Below are 12,068 nucleotides of genomic sequence, written 5' to 3'. Positions count from 1 at the left end.
CTCCCCGGAGCAAAAACTAGCCATGTCTTTGCTAGAAAGGTTGTATAAGATTGACCAGTGAAACTTTGGATATACAAACTTAAAATAGTAAACTACATGTATAAACATGTAACTGTCCGATGTAAATATCACAGTAACCAATGTGTTAACTCTGTTATTCTTCCAAATCTAGACCATGAAAATGTCAATTCAAACACTCTTCTTCGATTCTTGACCAAAAAGTAACAAAAATGACTATACAAAAGAGGACAAAAGGGAAAGAGAGAGAAAGACTACTAATAAAAGGAACTTCATAAGTTGCTACTAAGATGGTGGAATTTAATAGTGGTGTGAATCCAAAAACACAATCTAGTTCGTAGGAATTATCCAATTATTAGAAAACTATGGACGCACGATATCACTGTGTGTATACAGTTATTTGTAAACTCCCATGGAAAATAAATGCAGTATACAAAACAAAGTTTTAATATAATTCTGATCAACTGATATGATGATTCCTTATCTCCAATATTTGTGTATGTCATTACAATGGGGCTTCTATGGCTTGAACTTAAAAAACATTATGCAAATCCCTTTTTTAAGAAAACTTGAGTGTAGTAAGCTTTATATGGTAATTATACCAAAGCTCTTGTATTTGTGTACCTAAGTGTATACATTGAGAGTGTAACTATACATATTTCTCTGTACAAACAATTAATGAGCCATCAGAACAATTAAATAAAAACTAGGGAAACAGTCAGACTTAAAATATCATGCAAACTGTCACTTTTAACCCAAACCCTGTCAATGTTTATAACAGGCATGAATAGATAAAGAGCATATGCATACAAATCTCAATAAGATAAAGAGCATATGCATACTTCCTGGTCCTAATCTCAATAAGATAAAGATCAAAATCATATGCAGGCTTCCTGGTCCAAAATGCAATAAGATGAAGATCATATGCTATTCTTTACATATTTACACCTCATCTGCTAATCATATACCTCAGGTTTTTTGTTGTATTGTTTTTAAAAATTTCAAATGAAATGAAATCAATTGAAATAGGGTTAACGTCCTACTCTTCTGCTCCAACTGGGCTAATGAAGACGGAGATATGCCATACAGTGTGCAATGAGGGGAATTTTTCCCAGACAGTGGCGGTACTCTTATATCGAATTCCAACTGCCAAGGGTTCTTTTACATGGGTACATGGGAACTTGTTTTTTTTGTCCCATCCGATTGACTATAAATTGCCCCTCCAGGTAAGCGAGTCAGCTTCTTTAACACTGAGCCACCGCGTGTCAAATGAGACGTTAGCATAATTCCAATTACTGATAATTGAAGGTGTTAAAGCAATATTTGATTGCTAATTTTATCTGAGAAATAATTTAGTATCACAACATGAGGTGAAACAATATTTGATTTGAACAGTAATCTATTATCAGTTTTGATTCAGTTGGTGACAACCAGACAGTATGTATTTATACCAGAACAGTGAATCTAGATTTATATCACTACATGACTAAACTTTATTATCAAATTAAATGATTTATTTGTAAATGGATGTGCATGAATATAAATTGCTAAGTTGTAATATTTGTGACAGTATATATCAATATAGCAGTTTTGCATAAAAAAAACCCAAGCCAACTGTGAGGTTGATGTCCCCTGCCGAAATCCAAAAATAAATAGATGACACATATTAATTAATTGCAACATTTATCTTTTTGAAAAGTATCGAGCAATCAAACTGATTATCTATACTTAAACATACATTATGCAAAAGCTAAATCTGCCTATTGCATGTCTTTCTTTAGGCCTGAAATGTTATCTAAATTAGTAATTAAACATTAATTAACTTATCCAGAAATGTTATCTAAATTATTAATTAGACATTAATTAAATTAACCAACACTAGATGCCATCACTAGCCTGCGATATTTAGCGGATTGGAATACATTTTTTTTAAAAATAATTAAATGTAAAAATGGATAAACAAGACTTTGTCTTTTATCGTTCCGACTTAAGTAATGATGATCAAGGTTAGCCAAAAAATCAAAAGCTAATATCTCGGTTCAGAGTGGAGCATTTGGACTGAAATTTTCAGCTTATTCTATTTACGTTACCTTTTTTTAACTATTGTAGCAAGAACTGTCAAATCTTTATCTAATCTGCCATAATGCCCCTTTAATCTAAGCATAAAATGTTCATGATCAAACGCAGTCAAGGTTTTGAAGTACCTGGTAGTGAAACTATACCTTTAGTTTCATCACTCTCCATCAGTTAGAATCAAAGTTATCTGGTCCCAAAGCACCGATCTATGAAATTGCTTAGTCTTGCTTAGCTTTAGCGGGAAATGTTAATCATTCATCCAGATAATCACCTAATGAACATCTCCATCAAGTTTAAACATTCTAACTAAATTAAAATTGCTTATCATTAGTTAGCCTAAGCAGAAAATTCTCATCATCAATGATATAATAAATTTATACTCTTGAGTTTCATCACTCTCAATTAGAGCCAAAGTTATCGTGTTCCAAAGACTCAACTAATCAAATTGCTTATCTCTTGCTTAGCCTAAGTGGAAAGTGCACATGATCGAACTGTCAAGGCACTCACCTAATATACACCTACACCAAGTTTGAACATTCTACCTCTATTAGAAGGAGAGTTGTTAGATTGCAAAGTCTCAACCAATCAGATTGAAGTATCTACTCAGCCTAAGCAGAAAATGTTCATCATCGAACTTAGTCAAGGTATTGATGTAATGAAACTATACACAAAGTTACACCACTATCACTCAATTAGAATCAAAGCTGTCGAACTCCAAAGTCTTGACCAATCAAATTGCTTATCGCGCAGCTTACCCTGAGCCGAGAATACTCATACCTAAATTGAACTGAGGTTATCGTGTCCCAAAGCATCAACCAATCAAATTGCTTGTCTCTGATAACCCTAAGCAGAAAATGCTCATCTTTGAAATCCATCAAGGCATTCCCCTAATAAACACCTACACCAAGTTTGAACATTCTAGCTCCCTGTCAAATACCCCTTTGTGTTTCCATAATCTTGACCTTCGTTACTAGAAATTAATTTAATTAATTTAACCTGGGCAGATCATTTCATACCTGTTAATTTTATTTTTCGCATTTCATCAGCAGGACTAAATGAATGAACAAAATGGGAGTTTGTGGTCCTACTTTTCTGCCTCAATCGGGCATACGCCAAACAATGTGCTATGATGGAAATTTTGACCATACAACAACTGAATTCCAACTGTCAAGGATTCTTTTATGTGCACGCCAACGTGAACACGGGAAGACCAGAAGTAGTTCCATACCAGTCCCTCCGTTCAGCACCACTAACAAGGGGAAAACGACCATGCACGAACATTCTGTCCCTTACTCACTGAGTCACTGTGACTCCCAACCATACTGTAAATAAGTTTTGTGTAGATGACATGTAATTAACCCTGAAGGAGTGTTTCGTAATCCTGGTAAAACAACTTTGTTCTCAAATACACAGAGTATTTGTATATTCTTTTAAATTCTAACCACGATAAATTACTTAAACTATCAAAGAAGTAAAACATGAAAAGAGTTCTCTTGTTAAACAAATGATAAAGATGAGAGAACCCACATGGAAACATATTCAAGTACCAGTAACTTGTATTCCATATAATTTTGACATTTTTTACTCTGTCAGTGACTAAAGGCTGTATAAACAATGGGCGTCCTCACTAAAGGAATTCCCACAAGGCGTTGCTAGTAAAAATAGGGTTCCACATGACCTTATCGATGGTAAGAGGACCGTATTTCGAGTATTGGGATTAAATTCCATATCAACAACAAAAACAAAAGTTTGTCAACACACCAGTTCATAATTAATGTACAGGAAAACAATGCCGTCACCTTTAAATTATGCCCCTTTATCTGTAGCTAGAATACCCATTGAAGGAGGGAGTGTTTGTGATTGAATACATTAGTCACTTTATTACACAAATAGTTTATATTTCCTTATCAAACCAAGTCACAAGAGGGATATCGAAATATGCTTCATTTGTCCTGATTTTGTTTATGGAGGATATTATCTCATAATCCATTCAAGATATCTTTATGAAAATTTATACGCATCATCCTGTTATAGTTGTTGTGCCTTTAGCTAATTACAAAATATCATGTATTTAATCAGTTTTGTGTTTCCATGGAAACAAATTAAGTTCAGTTTCTGATATAAGCAACCATAATTAACTAACATTATTTTGTGTATATCATATCCTCATAACAATGTTTTAATATAAATTGAAAATCTAGATCCTAGATCTAATGGGCCTACTAAAAAAAAATAGATGAAAAAGAATCAAATATCAAAAAAAAATTGAAAAATTTCTCTGGTCTTTTATATCTGCTGCAACTAAATATGAATGTAGCCTAAGTATGTTTTGATTTATGTATTTTAATGGCAACTGACATAAGTATTTAAACTGCAATTGAAATAAGTATTTTGCAATAAACATCTGTGTCAAATGAAATAAAAAATAGATTTAGACGATTGATTTAACACAGCATGTAGTGAACTGCTGTTGTTTATTTAACATACATACATGTTTTATATCATGGCTTGATATTTGCTTTTATTTGTTGATGCCATGGTCATCCATATCTGTCAAATTAGATTAGAATTATTTTAGATTCAACATCAGTAAATTTAGATTATGCTTCATTATAGATTCAAAGTCAGTACACATTTAGATTAGATTTATTTTATCTTACATGGTTGGTATACAAACATTTTACTTAAATTAAAAATGTTGAATTTTATTAAATAGATGTAAATTAAAACCAGTTGTCTCAATAAAGATAGGTTGCCTGGCAACGAAACATTTGCCCGCATTAGCTAAATCGTCCAAGTGGTCAATTAGGGTTGTCACATATTTATTCTTTTGTAGGTAATTGGGGGCATTTACAAGACAATTTCATAGGATCATATAGTTTTTGTTGTTGGAAATTGCTGAAATTCGATAGGATTCTCCTTTGTACTAATCTAAATGATGCATATAAATTTCATACAGATCGGCAGATAACTTTTGATGTTAGAGCATTCACAAGGTGCAACAAAGTGAAACAAGGGCCATAACTCTAGAAGTAATTAACAGAATTTAAATAGGCTTCTTCATCTTACTAATGTAAACAACATATATCAATTTGAAAAGAATCGGGATAACTTTTGGCGTTTCAATAATTTGCTTGAGCATATGGTCTTTAGTCATGGAACAAATTTGAAAGACCCAGAGAAAACCCACGAGGTTGGGCAGGTGACTGTACTCATGGTCATGTACAAGCTTGGGATTGAAACCAAGCAACATGACAAATTGACAGACGGGATCTAAAGTGTGCTTGTAAGACCATTCGACCACTCAACCCCTTTGATTTAAAAAAAAAAGGAGACAGATACTTGATTCCACAACTACATGTATTACTGGTATTTATTTTGACTTGAAATCATATCACAGATGGTCCAAAAAAAATAGTTGTCAATCAACTAGTTATCCAAACTATAAAATCAATGGTTATGAATGTTTTATCAAATAGCTACAGTGCTGGTAATAAAGCTGACTTTGATTTTCTAATTAAGTGTTTTTATTGCTTAAATTTATTGTTGGATTTCCGTGAGAAAAATTAATTAACATCCAACCATCCACATAAAGAGATTTCATGTAAATGCACAAACATGTAAAGGTATAGTAATCTCCACTATCTCTAGTTTCTTGGATCACTTATTTATGGTTGATTAATGGAGTTGACTGAATTCATGTAATTCAATCAGGTGTGACAAATGAAAACACCTTGCTCCTCCTATATGTAAATCAACATCCCATGTCTATAATCCAGTGAAGGGGAAAAACTTATCTTTTGATAAAGGAATATAAATCTATGGAGTTGATCTACAACTTTAAAAGCCATGTGTCCCTTTTTTGTACCACAAAAGTAGCATATAAAACTTGAATATTGGCAAATTTTATATCCCATATATGTCGACATTACCCTTTCAAGATTTGTATTTCAAGAGTACAGTACATGTATAACCTTATGCCCTTGGATGGATCTGGGATCTGAAAAAGTGACACTTGAATTCAAAGTTTTCATATAGATTGGCACAAAATGTAGTCTATGATACTCTTGTAGTATAAATCAATAAACTATAGGATGTTTAAAAGTAATCATGCAAAGTCACTTGCCAAACAATTGTTTAAAAGTGATTTTATTGCAAGTTTATTGCATGTTTATAACACCTGTTCGTTTAATGTGACAGTGTACATGTAGGTCATGAAATAGCATACATGTAAAAGCAGGTGAAATGACATACAGGACAACCATTAAATATATGATGGATGATGATAATATAACACATGGTATATATTTAGATATATCTTATCTCTTCAATGACATATTCAGTATCTCCATATCTTTACATATGGTACAAACATGTGCACTATCCAGTCAATTGACAGTATAACTTTCAGGCATTTAGAAATTAAATGTAATGGGAGGTTTCTGCATCAACCGGGCTAATGAAGACAGGTCAGTCATTAGGACTGACGACTACATTGACTCGTTTTATCTTCAATAAATGTTGCACAGGATCTGTCTGTAGGATGTTGTTCTCTTAATCACGACTACACGAAACATACCTTAAAGAGCATGCATCAAAATGACTGACATGGGATTTCCTGTGTTCGTTATAATTATTGTAAAACATTTTCTACATACAACTTTCAAAAAATATTTCTTAGATACATGCCAATACAGAGTGTTATGTTATATATATAATTTCTGTTTTAAAATGAATTGTTACTGAAATGAAGTAAAATTTTGTCAAGAAGTGACGACTTCTACTGAGAGACAAGTTTTAAATAGTTTGTAATGTACAGACTACTTATAACAGTGTCTATGATAGTTTGTATGATAGAGACTAATTATATTGTTGTCCATGATAGGTTGTATGACATTCTTCTAACAATGTCCATGATAGACACTTCTTATATTGGTATCCATGACAGTTTGTATGATAGAGACAATTGATAGTGGTGTCCAGAACAGTTTGTATAATAGAGACTACGGTACTTATGTCAGTGTCCATGATAGTTTGTATGATAGAGACTACTTATAAGTAATGATAGTTTGTATGATTGAGACTCTAATAACAGTGTCCATCATAGTTTGTATGATAAAGATACTTTTTACTGTTCGTATGATAGAGACTATAAATAGTTTGTATGATAAGGACTACAGATAGTTTGTATGATAGAAATGAAATGGGGTTTAACGTCTTACTGTTCTGCTCCGACTGGACTAATGAAGACTGGCATACGTCATAGAGTGTGCTATGAGGGAGATTTTTCTCAGACAGCGGCTCTACGGCCTACTTTTATTATATCGAATTCCTTGTCGGGCCGTCCGTCCTGCACCAATGACAAGGGGAAACTACGCCAGAAAATCCTGATGAACTTTCTCAGTCAACACTGGCATCGAACCTGCGACTTCCAGGCTAGCAAGTCATCTTACTCACTGAGCCACTGTGGCTCCTTGCATAGTAATTGTAGAGTAGAGACAACTCATAGCAGAGTCCATAATAGTTTGTGAGTCTGATGAGGAAAATATTATACATATGTAGAACATATTTATCTCATGTTTAATTTAGGTAAATACCCTATATTGTAAGTCTAAAGTTACAATATTAACTTCCCTTCATGCCTGACAAGTATCAAATTAGTTGATGACTAAAATGTTTTTCTTTCCATCTCCTGATTTATGTTATTACACAGAGAAATATTATACACAGAATAGAATCTTAATAATGTAGGGCCAATCAAATCAATTCTTTTTATATATTCATTCTAGTGTTCGGATATTCGAACAAAAATACTATTCAAATATTCAATGGGTCTTGAAATTTGTATTCGAATACTATTCGAATATTTTCAATTTTTAATATAAATATATTTCAAGTGGTTTATATTCAATGTAATTTAATTTCTAATCAATTATGAAATACGTGAAATTTCTGTTGACATGTGAACAGTGCACAAGATTATATTTTAGTAATTGCCAATGGATCTTTTACGTAAACTGCCAATTTGTACACAATCCTCAACCTTCCACGACATCGCAACTAGTAGACATAGACCTAAACTTTCGTATGACCCCATTCTGCGGAAGTATATCTATACACCAAACTTCTGCCGTCTCCTTCAGATGCTCTTTTAGTTTATCCAAGGTATGTGAACCTGGACATGGTTTCACTTCCAGAGTCTTAGCCACCATCTCCCGAACTGGTGATACAAAATGAGCGATTAAACTAATGCAAGACTCATTTTGTTCATCTTATGTCCATACATCTCTGGTCATAGCGGCTAACTTCTGACTTGGGTCATTCCTGATTTGACTTATGTCTGAACGCAAGGCATCATATATTTCTTCCATTCTTTTTTTTAGTGTTTTACCTGACAGCAAATTGTGAGATGGATTCAGGGCTTCTACCAATTCTCGACAATGGTCATTGTCAACAAGAGGAAGGGGCTCATAATGCTTAGCGACAAACTTGATCAATTTCTCAGTGTTATGTTTTGTGCTGCACTGAATCTCTGTCATACTTCTTGCTGTTGCCTGAATACATGGTAGCTTTCTGTGTGTAGAACTTTGTAATTGGCTGAATCTTGGTGCAATATTAGTCAACTCCATCGCGGCACTAACTGGCTAACTAAAGTTGGTAACAAGCGACTTAACGAATAACTGTCTCTGAAGACTGTCTATGTAGGGGTAGCACTCTTACAAGCTGCAGTTAGGTAATCTAAGTAAGCTTTGAATGTAAATGTGGCAAGGAAAGTCGCCTTTATTTAATATTAGAGAGCAAATAGAATAAAGAATGTAGATATTGTAGATATTCGAAATATTCGTATATGGTGATTGCTATTTCGAATATTATATTCAATGAGCGAATATTCGAATATTATATTCAATGAGCGAATATTTGTATATCATATTCAATGAGAGAATATTCGAATATTATATTCAATTAGAGAATATTCAATGAGAGAATATATGAATATTATATTCAATGAGAGAATATTCGAATATTATATTCAATGAGAGAATATTTGAATATTTGTGCCGAACACAAATTCATTCATAACCCAACAAACTGTGAAATGGCATTTTGTTGTCCTGTGGCAATCTGTTTCACAGAGATCTTTTCATATCTCTGTTACAGATGACTGTTTCGACACGTGACGTCACATCACGCGGCATCAATCATTGGCTCAATAGCGCGTGCATTGTTTACATAAGACGTTACTGATTCGGGCTAAATGGTGAATTTTACTTATTTTAATACCTATTTACACTATATAGGAAATGATTTTTACCTACAAACCATTCAAATGTCTTTATTTATTTTTCTAATAAATGATAAAAATGTTTTAGAATTTAATTTGACGGAAGAAAAAAGTTAATATTTGGGACTCATTAAGTCACATCGATGTCATCCTTATCAGTGATTGTAGCGGCCTAGCGAAAATTCACTGCTGTTCAGTGTGGTCCTGTGGCTCATGAATATTCACCACGCTTCAACAAACTGTTGTAAAACTTTAAGCCCTCTATAAAATGTATGAATATTCTAAAAGATCGCTATGAGTAATACAGACAAATAAAAAATAGTTCTGACAATCAACAAATCGAGAATAGCCTTGTGATGGACTAAATACAATTTGATTGTGTCACAGGTGTGTCTCTAAATTACCAGACTTCCATAAAAGTTTGGATGGTGACCTGGAATGACGGAATAGATATCATTTTCTTTAATACTTGAAACAATTGTGGAACTGAAAACTGCATTCTTTCCAATCATTTTATGTTGTCCCATATCCCCCTCGATAAATGACTAATTTGACATGTATATACCAGGAAGCTGTAACATGTATCAGACCAGTTTTACTGGTACTTAGAATTTGAATAAGATGTAACTTAAACAGTAGCTTATATTACTTCCCACATACTGACTTTATGACATCAATATAGACGTCAGCATATAGTCACTACATTGCATATATACATGATAATTTGTTTGTCATTTTATAGATCTTGGATAGTCGGTCATGGTTAGTTAGGGAGTTCCTTCTGTATTTTATGTAATTCAGAGGTTAAACCCCATTTTATGTCACAATTAGTCAAGGCAAATAAAACGAAATTTGAACTATAAAAATAAGTAAGATCTGTATTTCAATCCAATTGACGTAAAGATCAATTAGTATCAATAGTCATTTCCTATTAAGAAATAAACAATCTTTGTTGTAAAATATCATGGGTGCAGTGAGTTGACATCCTGTTTGTCAATAGTTTGTGTATATATACACATTATACTAGGTAATATAATTTCTGCTTTGTAATTTCAAATCAATTATATTCGATGGAATACATGAACAGACCAAACTGAACGACAGTCTTTTACGCCCGCTCAGTCCATTCAACTTGTTGGTTTTTTTATTATTTTTTTATTGTTTGTGAATCATCCATTACTTATTACTTTTGTGTTGTCTTGTAAGATATGTTTTACTTTATCAAATGGTAAAATTGGGCTACATGTATACTCAGGGGCGCCGGAACCCAGGTACCAGGGTATACAAACGGTACCCTGCCCTTTTCTGGGGTATATATGTATACCCATGCCCTAATGATGAAAGTTTTCAACCTTTTTACTAGTCTATTCATTTTTAAATTATAGATATGTAATTGCTCTCTGGTCGGTTGTGAACCGGCTCTTGCATTCTCATTATCAGCTATAAGTGCATGCCTTGGCCAGATGTCTATAAGTGGTCAATCAACTATTTGCAAAAATTCACAAGTTGAGAATGGACGAAATAGACATTGTGAAAATATTATCTGAATTTATTGTGAAATCTGATCAGCGCATTAATTATTTCGGTCGATTATAGTCTCATTATAGTGTCTCATGAACACTTGCTCCTGAATATGAGCTCTTGCAAGAATCATGTCTCTCAGTAGCGGATTATCAGTGAGGCTGATGAGGCTGCAGCCTCAGGCCCAAAGATTTTGTAAAAAAAAATTTTTTAGACTTGTCTGATATGATTAAAAACGCATAGACAATGAATGTTAGGGGGGTGGGGTTTAGGCCCAACGGGAATCAACATAGGCCCTGACCCGAAATTAATTAGGCCCACGCCATTTTAAATAGGCCCTATTGTTTGGAGATCTGATCTTATTTTTTAACCGTAGGCCTACAATGTATGTTAAATCCTTGTAAGTTTTCGGTTATGTCTTGCTTATTATATTGTATCCATGTGACGTCATTTATGGGCATATAAAGTTACATTACGTCTTTAATGTTAGCAACTACCTTGGCTCTAACTTTAAAAACTAAATAGGCCCTCCAGCAACTGCCGCCTCAGGCCTTGGTGGAGCTTAATCCGCCACTGGTGTCTCTAAATCTGCTGTCTCTTTCAAAAAGCTTATTCTATTTTCTTGATGAAGATTGATGTATTGAAAGTCAAAATTAAAAAGAATTTTTTTATGAGATGAATTGCTCATGATATGAAAATTGTGAATAATCAGGCTTTTGTCCCTTTCATTATCATGTATTTTAAAGGGTTTTATGTTGGAATTTGGAATGCTTGAGGCGCTCTAAACAGCGTTCTCGGAATTGACAAATTTCAAAATTTTCTAGAAGCCGGGGGGAGAGAACCCCCCAGCCCCGGACCCCCCTACTATCTTTTGGTACCCTGGCCCTCACTCCGTTCCGGCACCCCTGGGTGGCTATACTTAAAGGCTCAATACCACTCTTGTTGTAACTGAATAATATGTCCCAATCTTTATTCTGGTCAACAAATTGTACTATTTTAGAATATTTCAATTAATTGATGATACAAATTTCATCTTAACACACCTTATTAAAAAATTTTGAAAAATTCAACATAATGGTTTGAAACATCTAACGTAAACCTTAATTTCAAATGAAACTTCGATTTAAAAATATTTTCGAACCCTCTGGACAAGTAAAATAGGATGTAATGG

General features: G+C 33.5%; 1 protein-coding gene across 4 annotated transcripts in view; it reads right to left on the bottom strand.

The window, feature by feature from the left end:
- The window catches only part of LOC126811825 (prominin-1-A), a 50,968-nt gene that overhangs the window by 38,144 nt on the left and 756 nt on the right, over positions 1–12,068 (bottom strand). The window lies entirely within an intron of this gene.

Source organism: Patella vulgata, chromosome 2 (assembly GCF_932274485.2).
Source record: "Patella vulgata chromosome 2, xgPatVulg1.2, whole genome shotgun sequence".
Classification (NCBI taxonomy): domain Eukaryota; kingdom Metazoa; phylum Mollusca; class Gastropoda; family Patellidae; genus Patella; species Patella vulgata.
This window is presented reverse-complemented; position numbering and strand designations above follow the sequence as displayed.